We start from the raw sequence: 19,082 nt of genomic DNA, 5'->3' as shown, positions 1-19,082 counted from the left end.
CTACAAATCCACAGGTATGAAAATATTTTTCTGAAAACTTTAAGTCATACCAGTGGCCAAAAGAAAGTTTGTGGTGGAGCTTGGGCTCATACACTCCAGATGTTCCTGGGATACAGCTCCACTAAAACACCTTAGTGTTTATAATGTGTTCCAGATTCTTCCTAAAATTATCATTACTATAATTATTTTGTGCAAAGCCAGAGAAAAACATAAGCCTCTCACACTGCCAAAAAAGGTTAACACTGAATGCCCTGAGATCATCAATTAAATGCATCAAGGAATAATTTCTTTTTTGTTTTCAAAAATACTGGTCAACAAAAGCTGCTGCACTTCTGCTTGCAGCCCCCTCTCATTTCCCCTGGAATTTTTCAAAACTGAGTGATACGTGAGGCACAATGCACTCAGGCAGCAGCATCACCTTTCCACACAACTACTGTGTCTTGGTCATATTTTCACATAAATAACCTACAGATTAAGTTCCTCCTGTACAGGTAAACCTTGTGGCTAAGTAGCAGACAAGTTGCCCAAGACCAAGAAACACAAGGATGTTTTTTCCTTTTTCCAGCTCTTCACACCGTGCCACCAGTAGACAATACCATCTTCCCTACAAACCTTTGGCCCCTGTTATTTCCATGCCTCCACCACTTCTCTAACAGAGCAATTTTGCAACCTCACGTGAGGGCTCTGATTCATAAAGAGTTAAAACCTACCTGGAGAGGGCTGCCCTTGTTCATGCACTGGTTATCCAGCCATCCCTGCTAAAAGGACAACTTATTCTTACACAGCAACTACTGAGCTGTGACAAATTGCAGAGCAGGGTATAGGAAAAAAGCCTGTGCCTCTCATTACCATGGAAAGCTTTCCTGCCTCCTGAGAAGGGAAGCCTTCCCTGCAGCAAGGGCTAAAATCACAGAAGACAGAGGGACACTTGTTCCCAAAGGAGCTGTCTCTTGTCCCTGAGAGATCAGAGATGTGGCTCACCTGAAGGCTTTGGTTTAATTTTATGCTCAAGTCACATCCAAGCCAAGATCTAACTGCTACTGCGTGGGGAGACCTCAGTCTATCCTCATCAACCTTCTCCCAGCTGGGTGTTCTCAACACTTCCTTTCCTCTAAAAAAAATTAACAGTTTTCTACCACTCAGCTCTTGAAGCATCCCGCTGCAGGGTCAGAGGAGGATAGAACTGGCTCAAGAAAGGAAGAGGGAAGACAGCCCTGAAAGGGAAGAAATGCAGGAGCAGCCCTATAGCTCCATCATCAAAATACACGTTTCCAAGGGATGCCTGGTGCTTTGGACTGCAAAAGGGAGCCCAGCACTTAAAGCTCTCAGCAAACATGGAATGATGTACTAGGTATGAGTTGTACCAGCAACAGCACAGATACTAACTGTATAAACATGTATCTGTTATTCTGTTGTCTTTTCAAACCATTTAGATACCAGAGCTGTTTGCCTGTCACACTGACTGAATAGCAAAATAGTTGCATCAATATCAGACTTGTACAGGGAGTAAGAGACACCAAAACATGTTCCAGTAAATAAGGAGCTTACAGTACAGAGAAACATAGCAAAATATTTACTTTAGCACTATGGTCAAGGAGAACAGCATTTAATAAATAAATGGACTAAAGTCATTAATCAACAGCAGCATATTAAACTAATATAATCATGCCACTTGTTCTTTTCTTTTTTTTTAACAACAGGACTCGAGCATGACCAAGGAAAACATGTATTTGATTCATCACAGACAACACATTCAAAAGAACTGATGAGCATCAGGAAATGAAACCACAGCAGAGAGGTCTTACAAAGATCATCAACTAGGCTATGATTAATTGGTAACAACCTAACAATGTCCTTATTCAAGCCTGTTCTAAGCAGTAAAGAGGGTTTACCTATATGTGTACAATGGAACTATTAAACTGCGTACCTCCAGGATAGACCTAGGTGATCTATCCTGAAATTAAAAAAAAACCCTTCTAAAAATACTGTTTGATATGTTAATTAACATTTCAATTACACTGGATTTTCCTACGTGTAGGAAACGGTTCTTCCCTATTGAAAATGAGTGTAAAAAAACCCTAAGCAAACTTAATCTGCTGCCAAAATGAGTGAAGTCAGTAGTTTTGTTTCACTGGAAATATTTTCTGCTGAATTTCCTACGGTCACTGCAGCTGTACAGCTCAATTTATATCCCTTTGAACATACGTGTTACACACACAGAGCAACACACAGCAGGTGTTTATGGTACAAACAAGTGGAAGTGTGATTACATAACCTATTACACCAGTTTACAAACATTAAAAAAGTTGAAAAAAGAATGTTGATGTTAGTTAAGGTATCAGTCTCAAGTACAGCTACGTAACATCCCTGACAGGAGAAGAAACAGCAATTTCACAGGAGCAAATGTCAAGGGTAATGAGAAGAATTAGATTTGTCTACTGAAGATTGGGTAGCTGCAAATACATTTTAAATAACCAAGGAAAAAAACTTCCCCATAACAAAATCATGCAGCTGAAGACAAGTTAAGAGAAACTCTGTGCCATGGGGCTTCTGTTATTTTAAACAAGAGTAGTAAGGACTCTGGAAGGAGTAATTCTGCCTAAGGAGAAAGATTAGTGCATAGTGTTCAATCTAACAGGGCTTTTCCCTTTCTTTACTTTTTGATTCTTATCTTGATTGTTTCACACCAGGAATCTGAAACTGGCTGAGCTGTGCATCCTGCAAATCTCGTTCAAACTGGAATAGGCTGGGGATAGGATTTCACCGTTTGGGAATTTCATTTACAGAATTCTGCCTCTGCAGTCGCCTACAGAATTCTCATTCTCTGTAACTGCTGTCAGGGCTTCATGAAACTGGTGGGTTTGGGCTTTTCTTCTTTAAGTCAACTCACATTTATCAATGTGATCTACTAGACTGGTCAGAAAAAGTAACAAACTCGAGACCTCTGTTCCTGGTATTTGGGAAATAAAACTTCCCTAATCTTTCAACTTGTTAAAGATAGAAAATTTACCCACACCTTAATATTAAAATATGCCAGATAGGTACCATCACTGAAGTGACTTGCTCCTGATGTAGTTTTTGCTGCTCTGATACAGATTCACTAAAGCATCCACAGACCAGCCCAGTTTTCATTTTTAAAAGGAAAAAATGATGAATGCTTATGAACTTAAAAAAAAAAAAAGGCAGCTATATCTCTATTTTCCATTTGAATCTACAGATATTTGGTTCTTTTTATTGATAAAGAACAAACAGAAGGCCTGTAAATTTTGCTGCTTTCTTTTGTGATCATGCTAACACACATTGGTTAACCAATGAAACAAGTGACAAATGCTTGGGGGAGGAGTATCAAACAAACACACTTGTCAAAAATACTCCACCTAGCAAAAGTATTTCCCCTCAGTGTCAAATGTCAAATATTGGGGTCTGGTTCATCTCCAAACAGAACATGGTAGATATTATTTTAGTCACACCTAGTCAAGAGCTTTTCTTCCCTGTTTTTTTGAGCATGCTTTTATGCCATGCTTTTCCACATCAGTGGCAGAATGTTGAAATGGAACAATATGAGGTATTTAGCACTAATAGATACACAGACCCTATAGAGCACAATGTAATAAACACACTACTTGGCAGCCCAATAATGACACATCTTCCATCACCAACAAGTAATAAAAACACAGGTTTACAAGCTGCTGCACTTCAGAAGAGACAGTTTACCAGATCAGATAAAAGCAAGGTTCAAGATACGTATTTTTTGTTGTATGACACTGTACAGCTGCAAGTGTTTATCAGACTTCTTCTTGTGTCTTATCTTTCTTATCGCTACCTAAGGAACAAACAAAATTTTGGAATTATAGGATGTCTCAAACACTAGCACTTCTGACCCATTTAACATACTGCCCTTCTTTTTTATACCAGCTTTACCCAGAAATAAATCCACTTGCCATATTCTCCCAGGAATACTACTACTGGACTGGTTTTGACACTTTTTCAGAGAAGTCTCCTTGACCCTCCTGGACTTGTAGCAGGCTGTGTGTTCGTGCCACCTACACACTGACACTCCCTCTCTCACAAAAACAAGAAGGATGCAGTTTTGCCAGCAACATTTGCAGACTAAACAAGCTCAGTTTAAGAGCAATTAGCACTATCTGTTCTTTTGTCAAGTTAAGATAATTTCCTTTGGGCATTTTTACCTGATCTGTTGATGCAGTGATTCAGAAAACTTTACTAGTTTTATGTTTTTCTTCCTAATATCTCCCCATAAAGCAGTAAAAATGAAATGACATTTATTTTAGCCTGCATATGAAGAGTTAATTGTTATAACTTCATTGTGTAACGACTTTACTACAAAATTCTTAACTGACTTGAACAATTGCCAGTCCTCAAAATGGCACTTGCCAAACATTCTTACCAAATTTTGAAGATAGTGGCTCCATGGACCAGCCAGAACCAACCATAGGCTCACAGGGCAAAGATGAGTGTGGATGAAGGGGGGCAGCCACAGCGAAGTGCAAATAATTCATGCCAGAGAAGCAACAACAGTGTGAAGTGTTAGTAACACACGTATGGAAGCGATCTACAAAGCCTCCTGTCACTGCATGAAATTCCTCTGTCCCAGCACAAGCTGTAGAGCCATAAAGGGCAAGATAAGGAAATAACCCTGGATTAAAGCAACGCGGTGCAATGGAACAGTGCAGCAGCTCCTCGTTTTTGGTAGTACTTAAAATTGCCAAGGGGGCAATCTGATTTCACATGTAACTCTCTATGTCCAAACACACCTCACGTCTCTCATGTGACACATTTTAGGAAGAGAGGTGTACTTGCAAAAACATTAAAGCCAACATTTGCGTTCCTTTTAATTAACAAACCAGAAAGATACTCCTGCTCATCCTCAGTCACCAGCAGACTTGACCTGGTGAGGTCATTTCAGCAGTCCTATCTCAGGCACTCCACCCAAACCCTCCTGAGGCTTTTATTTTTCTCTTTTAAATTAACCAAATCTCTTGCAAAGAAAACTATGGGCACTGCCCAAGATGAGTAGCTGAGTTACTCATGGCCGCAGAGACCCAAAAAACCAGGACTGAGTCAGGGTGAACTTAAAAATTCTGGTAAAGAACATAGATGCTTCCATGACACTAGCATTAAATACGTTTAGAATTAAGAAAGATTAAAATACAAATCCCTACAGATACCATACAGTAAATTTTAAACCCTGCTGCTTATTTTTTTAACCAACTAGAACAAAACAAAACTAAATGATGGTGCCTAAAGAGAACTGGAGGGCAGTATCTCCACTGGCTCCCTACAGCAGGGCTGTGTCTCCTGCCCAGTGCTGCTGCCTCACAGCATGAGGGGAGCAGAAGAGAGAATACTACAGAAGCATTCTGTTTATTCCTTTCAAAAAGAGGGAGGTTTTTCATATTTGCAATGAATTTCTATTAAAAAAAAAGCCAGTAAAAAAATCTTTTTGTAATTCTTTAACTGAAATTCTTCTGTGTTTTGACAACAGAACCCACTGCAGATATAGAAACTATAGAAATATCATGTCAAAATTAAGTTTAGATTTTAATTTCAAATTCAATTTAAACTTTTGGCAGCCTGTACCAAAATCTGATTTAAGCCACTAGGAAAAAAAAAAAAAATCAAATAAATGAAATAATCAAGCAATATATTAAATTTTGAAAAAAACCTAAGCAATCAATGGAACTGCTGGAAATCATGGGCAGACCATTCATGAACTAAAAGTGTTCAGTGATAAGCTTTTACAGTGGCATAGAAATTATTTTTAATACCACAACTGTTTTGCATTCAAGTGGTTTTAGTGCCTTGTATGTACTCTGGGTACTCAAGGATAAGAAATTTATCTGCCAGTAATGAGATGACAAGCCCCCACTTATTCCAAAATACTGAACATGAAAATCAGTCCATTTCATTACTGTCAAAAGAGTACTTTTTCCTAGTTTGAAATGTAGAAGTTTCCCTCTTTATCCAGTTTTCCCTCTTTATCCGCTGTAAACTGATCACAACAGTAAACCAAGTGAAGATTTTGTGCATTAGATACATGCCTTCCTCTAAATGTGCTTTGACACAATAAATTAGAAACACAGTATTCATCAACTTGCAACTTCATAAAAAGTCATAAAAACTTAAATAATTTGTATAAATAAAGGTTATGTGCTTTAACAAAAGCAGAGCAAAGCAGTAAATCAGTCTGATTAGCAAAATAAATACCACTTCTCCTACAACAATTCAATCTTAGTAGCAAATCAAACATTTTAATAGATGGCAGCACAGTTATTTTCTCCACAAAGTTTGATTTCTCTAAATCCAAAGCAAAATTACAATCAATTACTTCAAACAAGGGCTTCTGCCTGTTGATTAAGTTGTTTTCCCTTTAATCCACCTGGGGCCTAGCAGACATTTCTTCTGGTATTAAGTAGTCAAAGGTGTAAATTAAAGCCTAAAAGACCTCCTTAAAACAACATCTATAATCAGCCTTGATATTCAAAGAGTCGTTCACTACTTTCAAAAGAAAAAGATTTCGAATAGGGCAGCAAAGGCACACAGCACTAGGCAGTCTCTCTGTCTCTGGATGCAAGTCATTGAAAACAGATCCAAGGAAAACCCTAGCAGGACATTCCCACATCCTGAGGTGCTTGGTGCTCCTCAGAGGTAGAACAGTGAGCACCAAACAAACAAACAAAAGAAATTTAACTATTCTGTCCTGGGTGGGTTGTTTTTTTGTTTGCTTGTTTTTTAAGCTTAGCTTTACCATTGAATGCAAAACCAGCAAATATATTGAAATAAACCACAAAATTGTATCCAGACTACAGTAATCTTCAGGTAATTACACCAAGAAAGAAAGAGAATAAGAGGGCAGTTGCCACAGGAAGTCATGTATCTTAATTATGCCTGCAATTATTTTTATATTCAGTATGCATTCAAAACTAAGCTTTTTTACACTTCTCTTCTGTAATTCACTCCAGCAGTACCACACTTGCTCTCACTTCTGCAGGGAAGCATTCCCCAAAAGTTCACTGTGGATATCATAAAATCTCAGCTCATTGGTTATTAACTTGTACATCTCATCCAGAGGTTTCTGTACAGTGCCTCCTCTGTATCCCTTCTGGAACATCAGTAAGAAACACCAAAGACTAAACCAAGAAGTCTGATTTTAACTACAGGTAATGTCAAAAGAATAATAAAGTTGTTCCCATTTGTACAGTAGCAAATAAGGAATCAATAATATAAAATATATACATTAGAAAAAAGTAAACCTCAGAAACCCCCTTCTGAATTTAAGTTTCACTGTCTTACACACTTGGAAAACATGAAAGGCCCTGAAAGATCAATACAATCCATAAGAACCTAAGGTTCAGAAATCCATAATTTTTTTTTTTTTTAATATGGTAAATTGTACAATAGCAAACACAGAGATAAATCAAACAGATCTCCAAAGAAAGAAAACAAGTTACAAATCCAGAATTTATAAACCTCCCATATCTTCAAATAGGGCACGTGGTGCAAAGAATGTATTACAGAACTTGTTTTCTAGAGGGCATTCTGTTAGTTCACATTTCAAGTAAAAACTTTTATTAAAGGAACATGATTTCTAAGGTTTTATCTCTGGGCTTTTTCCCCTCCCAATAATGTTAATTTTTAATGAGCTTTCTGAAAATTCCCTTCGCATTGAGTCTCGCAAGCCGGGGATGCCAAAGGACCCTTTGATCAGCAGATACAACCCTTTTGCTAGTTTTGGAGGGATTTTACTCATAGAAACTGCAAAAAACCTCTTTTGATCATAGGACCAAAACTCTCATTTGAGATCATTCCTGGTTTGGAGACATCGGGGCTTTGAGTTCTGCCGAGTCATTCCTCCTGTGGAGCAGCTGAGCTCAGACTGGAGTCCCTGAGCAGAGCGTGCACAGAAGGATCCAGGAAGCCGGGACTGGCATCTAATTGTCACCCTGGCTCCATCCCACTGCTGTCGGAGTCGCTTTTATTCACTTCAGTGCCTGAGAAATTTCCAAACAAGGCAGAATGAATCTGCCAAGCCCTGATGTACGTCCACACCACAAGGACACTTGCTGGACTGTTTCTAAGAATGGGACACCATTTGGGAGAGCTAAGAAAACAACTCATTAGAGCACCAGGAGAAAATCCTTTTCTCCCAGGACACTGCTGTGCCATGGAATAGAAAAATGCTATTAAACAAAAATGATCGACTGCAAACAAACACGAATAATTTGCTGAACAAAAAATATCTTGCAGCTAAGAGACAATATAAATTACCATATGCAGACAACTAGGATGCCAAAGGGGCAGGGGCCTCGCTGCCCGAAAAAATAAATCAGCAAATGCAGAAAGACGGTTAGTGACTATGTTTTGATTTTAGCAATAGAAATCTAAAATAATCCAAAATTGAGGATGTAATTGCCAAAAGGAAGAAACAAACAACACAGAAAAAGAATAATCAAGACTGGAGAAAAACAGATTATCAAAGGCACCTGCTATCACAAGAATAGAAATGAGATCTTCAGAAGCCCTGAAGGACTCCTTACAGAAAGGAAACAAGAAAAAGCATAAAAACCCCAAGAAAGGGATCATTTTAGCATACAAACAGAGATGTACTATGGACGGTGGAGACTGCCTAAGGGAACAAAACCCAAAAAGGTGGGGGTGGGGGGTATATATTCCTGTATTCCTCTAGCCTGTGCCATGCCAGACGCATTCCCCCTTTTTCCACCACATCCAAACCCCTGCAACCTGTTGGCTCTGCAGCAGCTGTATCGCTCCCACACTGCCAGACCACAGAGTTCCAGGAAAACAACGGCACGGGGGTGTAAACATCTTGGTGAGACTAATACATCATCTCCTAAAAGATCTCCCCCGGCTGCACTGGCTCTGGCCATGGCCTCAGCCCGAGACAGCGCCATTTCTTCCCTCGGAGCAGCAAACGCTCTGCATCCAGACAAGCACGAGGCTCACTGTGCTTTTCCACTCAGATCAGAGCTGTTTACTCCATCTTTTGCCCACACACACCACAGAGCACTTTGGGGCCCTCTCTAAGAGATTACGCTCCCAGAATATGGGCTGATCCAACACACCGAATGCACAACACATTTGACACCCGCATATTAATTATATACCTCTAAATCCCAAAGATTTCTTTAATAATTTTCTTACAGAACTTAAAATTCCCACAAAAAGAAGATCCCCTTTGATGTTTGAATGCTCTACTGTAGGTATCAGAGACACAGTGCAAATATTACTTTACAACAAACAGAAATTTGATACATTTTTACTCATTTGCAAGGTGATCAAAACGAGTGAGAAGTTCTAAGGAGAGAACTTTAATTTTGCTCATTCACCCCCTGCATCTACCAGCTCCTTGAGTTGCTGCAGGAGCTCCTTAAGCCTTTGGAGAAACCAGAAGATCCTGCTGGGAAGGCATAGGGAGAGTGCACATTATTTAATAACCAGAAACTATGTATGAGAGACCTTTCTGGTTTTATTTTTGGCACAGTTTATCTGCTGGTAGAAAGACTGTATTTTAGCACTGAGAGGAATGTAATGGGAAATTTATTTTAAGCATACAGTTCTAGCAGGTCATAAAGATTGGATCATTATCCTCCTTGGACAGTAATTGGCAATAAGAATACATGCACTTCTTTTAGGTTTTGTTTCTTTGATGAGTTGTGAGGAAAGAGAAATGCTGTTCATCCAACATGCTGTTTATTTAACATTCAGCTTTCCTGAACTCTTCTTATGCAAAGCACAAATGCTGACGATCAATTATTTTAGTAATCATAATTCAAGCTCAAATTTTACACTCTGTAAACACATTATCGTGACCACCACATTATGCATTTGAAAAATTCCAGTTGCAGCAACCCATACAAATGAGCACACTGCATTAGGTTTACACTAAAATTCTGTTCTGGCTAGACATACAAGGGCTTTTTTCATAACAGTAAAATGAATGAAGTACACATAAATGCTGAGTATTTTTCTATGTAGTGTACAAATGCACACATTCATACACAAACAGTCACAGCACTTGCTTCAAATATTGAATAAAAGTGAAAAATATTTATACTTGTCACTAACAAGAAGTTATTTCAAATATTAGATCTTATGTTTTTTTAATTAAATTATTGGGTACGATAGAGAAGTCAGAGGAGAGCTGCTGTCATTTTTGCAGGAAGATTTCCTGTAAACTTCATCAGGTTGACAAGAACTAAGTTTTCCCAAAGCAACCGGTAGCTCTTTGGGAGCAATCTAGAACGCCCTCACACTCAGTGGGTGGCCTAATACATCCTGAAATGTAAGTCTATAATTAAATAAAAATTTGCAAAATTCAGTTTGGACTTCTTGTGGGAACGTTTAATGCACGTATAATTGGGGTGGAACACGCTGCATTACATTTCACTGATAAACCATAACTTTTCAAATCAACGTTTCATGGAAATGCTTAGAAAATAGTTTGACGTTTAATGCTGCAAGTAACAGTAAAAGGCTAAACATGGAAAAAGTGGGCCTGTTGCTGAAGGAGGTGGATGATTTAGTGACAGCAGATGGGAGATAAGGCTGAAGCTCCTATCAGGGATTATTTGATCTTGACCCATGGGACCAGATGGGCTGTGTCCAAGGGTATAGAGAGCCAAGCACCACCACTGTCATGTCAGAAAGCTCATGGAGATCGAGGGGTCCTCGATGCCTGCAGAAAGGCAGATTTTCTGCCATCCTTAAATAAAAAGGGAGAGCAGCAGAGGGTATTACCCCAATTTATACCCCAAAAATGCACCTATCCAATCTGGGATGTGGCCAGTGGGATGAATGACCACCAGATGGGTGGAAACACAGCTGGGCTCCAAACACAGCAGTTAACTGTTAACTTCAGTTAACTTCATCAACTAAGAGGAAGCCACAGAGATGCTCAGAGGGCTGGAGCACCTCTGCTATGAAGCCATGTTGAGAGAGCTGAAGAAGAGCAAGCTTCAGAGAGACCTTAGAGCGCCTTCCAGTACCTAAAGGGGACCTACAAGAAAACCAGAGAGGGACTTTGTACAAGGGCACATAGTGACAGCAAAAGGGGGAATGGCTTTAAACTGACAGAGGGCAGGTTTAGACTGGAAATGAGGAAGAACTGGTTTACTGCAAGGGGACACTGGAACAGATTTCCCAGAGAAGCTGTGGATGCTCCATCCCTGGAATTGTTCAAGGCCAAGTTGGAGTTGGAATGAGATGGTCTTTAAGGTCCCTTCCAACCCAAGTCATTTTGTGGTGACCGGGAGGCCAGTAACACCTGGGATACTGCAGCCATCTCTCCTGGGACATGACCTACCCAGTGCCACTACCAATGACTTGGAGAAAGCCCAGGAGTGCGGCTCTCATCAAGCTTGTAGGCAGCACCAGTCTGTGGGCAACCAGCAGCTATGCTTGAAGGCAGGGCTTGGCACCCAGAGAGACCAGGAACCCACCGGAGTTCTGCAAGGACAAATGCAGAGTGTTGCTCCAGGGAGGGAAGAGCCCTTCTATCATCCCTGGCTGGGACCCACAGCTGAGAAGAACCTGTGGGTCTTGGACAAGCCAGTGGTGTTGTATACTCTTGGACATCTTGGTCCTACAATGGTTTATTCTGTCTATTCACTGCCTTTGGAATATTTGACTTTGAAACCTTAATAACATGGTTTTGGTAGTTCTTTTATAAAATAAACCCTGGCAGAAAGCACAATTCTAGCACACCCATGTCCAGCAGGAAATGCTGGTAGTGGATTTCTTTTGTTCCCAAAATGTGCATTTTGTCCTCAAAGAGAGCCAGTGCACAGCCTTCAGCAAAACAACTTAAAATTGTGATTTCTGTGTCTATAATTAAGCCACAATTGGCACTGTAAGGGGCACATTCTACAGTTCATGCTGCTAAAGTAAATACTGTGTACATGAAAAACTGCCACATGATGAGTGCAATGAGCATCTATGCTTATTTGCCAAAGGAGCTCCTTGAGTTTGTATTTAATTTTAATTCGTTATCAAGCATCTTAAAAGTCAAGCAATTGCAAAGTCCCATAAATATATGTGACTATTTGAGTTTTCATTAATACAGTACTTAACATGCAAAACCAAATTAATTTATTTCCGCATGCAAAAACCAGAGAGGTTGGAGAGGCAGCACACACTCACACAGGCTTGGAACTGAGCAAACTGTTACAAATTTACTGGAAAAATTGTATACTGGGCATATGTAATAGGCAATTTGTTAGCACATAATTGCTATTTCTAACCTAAACCAAGGCAAATCTATCCAAGAAGCTTGTTCATATAAACACTATATTTTATATATATGTATATAGGCAAAAAACACTTTTAAATATTTTATATAGAAGCACATTTTTGAAAAGTGAAAAACAAGGTGTGCTGGGGACATAAAGAGCCCAGCTTCATTTCCCCTAAATACCAGGGGAGCTAAACATGTACACCCACACTGTAACCAATGCTACCCCCAAGTTATCTTCTGCCAGGAAAATGAACAGCAGCTACACAGACAGAAAGTTGGAGATTAAACTGAACATCTAGGGGGAAAAAAAAAGAGGCAAGAAACTGTACCATGACTGTCTTCCCAAGCTTGAGCAGCAGCCCTACCTTCAACCCATCCCACCTTGCTAATACTCAAACATTCACCATACCCGGGATGTATTTTAATTTTATGGTGACATATTCTAATTGTGTGAGCACAAGGCTTCTAATCAAACCTTTATGTAGATAAAAATCAGAGCTGTTAAAAGGAATTCTCTTAAAAATTAAGGTTTAAACCACATCCTGAAGTTAAAATTCAATTTGGTAGGGTGATGCTTATAGTGCCCCTAGAATTTTGAAATACCTGCAAATTCCTCCCTTTAGCTAAATATCTGCTTAGTGTAGAACTTCTTCCCACAATGAAACTCAATTTCCTAACACAGAAATATGAAAAAATATAATAAACATTCACAAATCAAAGTTAAAAAGAAAGACTTTATGACACATATCTGAGCAGTACTTGGCAGATTCCAGTAATGCTCCATGAAAAAACAATATCTAACCATGTTTATTTTGGACATCACTTTCTATTTTCATGTGATGCCTTTAGTCTTTGCATTCAGGCAACCACAATCTCATGTAATGATCACTTTGGAAGAAAAAAAAAAGATTACTGGGCATATGAGCAGAAAGGGTGACGTACACCACCATACTATTTCCATTGCTCTTCAAAGAATCTTCTTAACTAAGCCTGCACAATCAGAGCATTTACTCTTTAACCATGAAGAAAAGCAAGATTGTTTTACTTCTTGAAGCCTCACTGTACATTCCAGGGCTCCTTATACTTTAAGCAAATGGCAATAAATACCAAAGGTATTCTTATTTTGAAAGCGTTTCCATAGCCTTAGACACAGTTACTCTACATCTTCCAAATGCTCAAGTACATATACAAGATGCACAATGCCACTCATTAAAAACCCACACTTTTTTACAGGTGTACATGCCTCTGTCTTTATATAGACTATAGATTTAACTAGGCTATACCTACATTTTGCAATTCTTTCTGCTCAGCACCAGTAAAATATGGTCTATTCCATCCATCCATCCATCCATCCAACTGAAGTTTTTTGTTATCTCACACTTGAGCTTAGGCTGGTCCTGGCAAAGGCAGTCTCACCCCACTCAGAACCACTTAAAATCCTTCTGAAAAGGTGACTGGCTTTTGTCTCTTTGTAGTCCTGCACCAGCTTCACCTTCTAATGTCTCAAACATAACACTCTTACCAGGCTTCTCTTTTATTAGCCAAGAAGGGCACCTGCACTTTGCTTATCACTGATTTGGTACCAGAGAGCAACTTCAGCTCCCTCCAAATGGCTAATGATGCACTTGATGTATTTTCTGATGAGCATCAGCATGCTTTCTCACACAATGCTCATTATGAGAGCTGCTCCTAAATTCACAAGTCTCCTTTCAATCCCTTTTCAAAAGTCTCCCTTTCCATGTCAGCTCAAAAACTGTGTGTTCAATAGCTCCAGGTGAATTTTTCTTCCATGAATATATAATGGCTTTCTGAATTCACATCAACTTTTAGCATTACCATGTCCCGAGGCAAAAAATTCTGCAGGAATATTCTAGGAAAAAAATACCTGTGTTTATTTTGGATATCACTTTTTTGTTTCATTTGAAGCCTTTAGTCTTTGCATTAGAGCAACAGCAATCACTCCCTAATTACCTTCATCACCGTGCTCCCCAATTTACAAATCTCTCCCATCACCTCCCTCAGCTGTTAATGGGCTCCTGCCACTCAAACTGGAGACTGCTCAACTGCCTAATGAAACTCTTCCACTGCTGATTCTGACTGTGGGGATGACCCAACTTGTAATTCTAAGCAGACACTTCACTAAGTTTCTAGCAAAGACTTAAAAAGAAATCACTTTGGGTTTTTTCTCATTAGCAGGACAGGATTCTGTAATTGTTCTACCTCAAGGACATTAGATGCTGAGTCCAGTGTACAAAGAAAAGTGTCAGCACTGCTCATTTCTGCTGCCAGTAAGAAAGATGCTCCATGTCACCCAGACCATGGCAGCAGAAGGGAAAGGACAGCGAGGGATACTGAGGACTGTCAAATCCTCCCCCACTGCTGTGGTTATTCCATTTCCACATCTCGTCTCACTACCATGAAAAATGAATTGGATTTTCTCTCAAGGGCTGAACTTTACTGAGGATGACAAGGTAGCTGTGACGAACCAGAAACCTGCGGGGAAGCCACAGACCTGTGCACTTCAGTAGCAGCTCTAACACAACTGTTGTTAGAGCCTAATCTGCCTCTGGTCCAATTCCTTATTCTGCAACAGCAGGAAAAAAGTCATCAGTTCCTGCTTTGGGTAGCAAAAGGGAATGGCTGCGTAAGGAAGTTCAACACACATGCCTCCATTAATTTGCTAGATGAGTAACTTCCCCATGATACCCACAGCACAGCAGTAGTATCCTAATAAATTCATATTTTTAAGTCAGGAAATGCATTTTTGGTACAGATTTGAAGCTGACTGAGACATAAATTAATTAGATTCTCTAGCAGTGGTTTTATTTCCTTTGAGCATGAACCTGTAAGAACTTTGGTAAACACACTGAAAGGTTCTATGGTTTCACTGCTTTATGGTTTAATAATTTTATATCCTTTTCTGAGATGTCTCACATCTGTTTACAGAACTGCTGCCTCCTGAGTCACAGATATTTCCAGAGCCCCAGCCACACTAGACCACTGTTATTTTTCACTCTCCAAAAGAAGCAAGATAATCATTAACTATAGCAGCAGGGAAAATAAAATCCATGCTGCCTCACTAAGTTAACATTGCACATCCAATAAAAATAATCATTTAAAAAATTATAAAATCATTCAAACAATTTTATCTTTAACATTTCCCATAGTTTCTCTTACTACACTTAGCCATTTTTTCATGTTTCTCTTAACAAGGCTTGCATGAGATGACCTAGTTTATTTGCACTCCTCCCAAACTGTGAAGTAGAATGTGTTAACATAAACCAAATGGTCCCAGTCATTTTGAAACAAGCTTCTCCTCTGCCAGCTACTCACCCTCTGCCACCTCTGTCTACTGCCTTGACACTTTCCAGCCATTTTTCCTCCCCAGCCTTTGCTGCCACCTCCTTTGTTATCAAATCCTGCCACCCCCAATGCCTGATACCTCCCTGCTTTTTATCCTGAGGGGTGACACTTTCTTTTCCCTGGCAGCCCCAAGCAGTCGGGTTCCCCCTTAAAACGGGCTGCTCCTCACCTCCAGCGCCACCAAACATCACAAGAGGGAATCCAGCTCCTGTGCTGCCAAGAGCTGCTCACCAAGCCCAGGGGCCCTGGCTCTGCCTGCTCTTTACCTGGACACAGTTTGCTTCCCAGCCATGCCACGGGCCACTGAGCACAGCCTGGCAGCTGCCATCGGATAATGCCACGCTCCCCATCACATCTGCAGAGAGCAATTGAATGCCCTGGCCATGGGAGAAAGCCCAGCTTGGATTTAGTGCCAAAACATGGAGGAGAGGTCAACATATCACCTATCCCATGGCTAAACCTGAGAGTGAGAACTTCAACTACCGATCCAGCGGAGGTGTTGCTGCCATCCCTGGCATATGGTATTACTCAGGTTACTATTTTCATCTTCTCTAGAACTGTAGCTATGGTAAGGTAACAGCCCAAAAATTTCATAATATAACATGAGGGGGGAAGAGGAATTTAAAAAAAGAGAGACAAGCAAGTCACAGCAGTGAGGAAAAGGCCTTTAAAACGTTTGTACTGTTGTGGCTTTGTTCTGCTCTTTAGAAAAAAAAAATAACACTAAACAACCTTGCAATAAGCTGCCTGAAGCAAGCTATTTTCAGGTTTTCTCTAGTTTAATGACTCCTCATTTCCTCACTCCAGAGGCATACCTCTGAGTGCCACAGGCCAGAGAGGAGCAAATAAGCACCTGTGGTAGTTAGGAGCAGAAAATGCAGTGAACACTCGCCCATTAAGTGCAAGCCTGAAGGACAGATTGTGAATTACCAACAGGGGAACCAATGAGGAAATCATATGGAGATGTGAGAGTCTGCCACTCACAAAATAACTTTCATTTCTTTAAAATTACCTTCATTGCACACTCCTATATTAGAAATTCACATCCAGAAAACATCATGGAGTTTGTTTCTTTACTAAGCAAACTCCCTCTTACTTATCCTCAAGTTTAATGGAAGTTGTTTCAGCTGTTGTGGTTCTAGAGGAGAGTGGATAAATCCACAGAAGCTTGAAACCATGGACTGCCAGAATGCTTAGAACACAAAAGAACTGTACCTAGTGCACATGGCCCTTAGTTGTGACTGTAAAATACACCTCTCCCAGAACATGTGTGAACAACACATCAAATCCACAGCAGCAGACTGGTCCACCACAGTGGAACTGCCAGGACAAACGTCCACATGCTTTTTGCTTTTGTGTCTGAAGGCTGAACAGCTAGAGAAGGATACTGGAGAAATACAATTTATTCCAGTGACTACCAGAGACGGTTTCCCCTCACACTTTGCATTGCAATAATTTGCAATTCTTACAATGGCAAATAGTGCTGCTTGTATTGCAAGGGTTTGGGAGTTTTTGTTACAGATGTGAACCTTTACCCCTTCTCTCTGCAATCACACCAAGGACTTTGGCTAAACCAGGTCAAGGGCTGAACATGAAACACCACATTAAATCACCACACAAGGCAAAATGATGAGCTGGTACAAAATTATGTTGCCAGATTGGACTTGCACAAAAAAAGCCCAATAGGAGCAGCTGTGATCTGGCACATGCCCGGTTTGATCAGACACTACTGCTCCTCCAAAGGCAGTGTGTCGGTCATGCCCTTGCTGATTTCCTGGAAACAAGACAGTCAAGAAGCACAGTTACAGAAAACAAACTCACCCATTAGCACAAAGATGGAGCTCTGGCCTAAAGCCAGTCTTGCTTGGGTTTTTATGTTGTTTAGGTAACTAAAGTATCTAAATCTCCCCATCAGACTGAAAATAGGACAGAGAATGCAAATAGGATTCTCATTTTCCATTTGGCTGTGTACTAAGGGCAACTGTTGCTGGAAGCATGAACTGTCACATAAGAGATTTGGGGTTCTCAGACACCTGCCATCTGAAACTGTACAGTTGACTACAGAGGTTGCTCAGGACAATGAAAAATACCAGAATCTCCCAGTGCCACTCAGAGCTTATTTCCAGGAACACACAGCTCAGTGAAATGCAACAGAAAGTCATCACTGATCAAGAACACATCCAACCACAAATCCAACACCTGCCCCAAATCCAACCACACGCTGCTGCACAAGACCAACCAGATGTCACAAGGCAAGGAGGACTAATTCAGTCCCCTCCACACAAACACATGACTTTGTTTGCTGGACTGAACAGCTCAAAGATTCAGAGTCTCTCCACATTACCACACTTCTCCACCTGCTACTCTTTTCCTAAGTCATTGGGTAAATTGAGAGACCCCCTCCCCCCAAGCCATAACTGAAAATTCTAATTAACAAGATGATGACATACAAGGTCTTAATCACTACTAATTCTTGTGTTCTTGCTTGCTGAGAAAAGAAGGTAAATTTCATTCTGAATTTTTTGCAAATAACTGCGGCCACTCAGCACAGCTTCCTTTTTGCTTTCACTAGTGTTATAAAAAAAACCAAGTTTCCTAAATGAAATAACACAATAAGGAAATAACCTAATGAACAGCAGGCCAAACTTCCATGGCAGCTATACAGGATAACACAAAATCACATTGCAGGCTCCAAATCTGCACCAACTTCCATGCCTGTTTCCCAGTTTTTAGGGGAAGACCACCAAAAATCACCTGCCTTTGCAAGTTCTCTGAAGGATCAGAGGTGTGATCTAGTTTCACATGCCTGAAACTAGACAAATAAATGACAAATGGGCTACAATGAGTACATGTGTCAAATAAAAAGCACCAGAAATGCTCTCCCACAAACACATACACACATATTTTAATCTTCAATACATTGAAGTGTGGTATTGCAACTGTCAATACTACATTTAACTGGGTGGAGGCTGCTGTTGAATAATGCAATGCATTAGCTCCCAAACAAGATTACATTTTTTGCCTTAAAATGTAACCATTTTGTTCAGCTCGACAAGGATGAGGACAATGAGAAAGCATCCAAAACATAAATAAAAATTGCCACCCCAACTTACTGTTCCCAGAACATACTCCAAAAATAGACTTATCTACAAAAGCAACTTTGTCTTAGATTGTCTAAAAATTCTGACAAATGGGCAACCAATCTTACACGCTGCCTCTGATGCGGAAGATCATGCTTTTAAAAAAAAATCCACTAGTCCAGGCCCAAACCTGGAACTACAGTGTAGCCTGTATACCCATGTTACCCAGTGTCATCTAGAAATTAATGTGATGAATTAATTTAGGCAAATATTCCCGTAACTCTCAACAGTTTTCAATGAAACCATTAAATGTTCTTCTCAGCTGAGTTCACTGTGAGCAAACACAGCGCTGAAAATTTAACTTT

The 19,082-nt window shown here is 40.1% G+C and overlaps 1 protein-coding gene across 6 annotated transcripts in view; it reads right to left on the bottom strand.

Annotated features, from left to right (window-relative positions):
- TBL1XR1 (TBL1X/Y related 1) overlaps nucleotides 1–19,082 on the bottom strand; it is a 110,768-nt gene that overhangs the window by 68,651 nt on the left and 23,035 nt on the right. The window lies entirely within an intron of this gene.

This window comes from Aphelocoma coerulescens, chromosome 9 (assembly GCF_041296385.1).
Source record: "Aphelocoma coerulescens isolate FSJ_1873_10779 chromosome 9, UR_Acoe_1.0, whole genome shotgun sequence".
In the NCBI taxonomy this organism is placed as follows: domain Eukaryota; kingdom Metazoa; phylum Chordata; class Aves; order Passeriformes; family Corvidae; genus Aphelocoma; species Aphelocoma coerulescens.
This window is presented reverse-complemented; position numbering and strand designations above follow the sequence as displayed.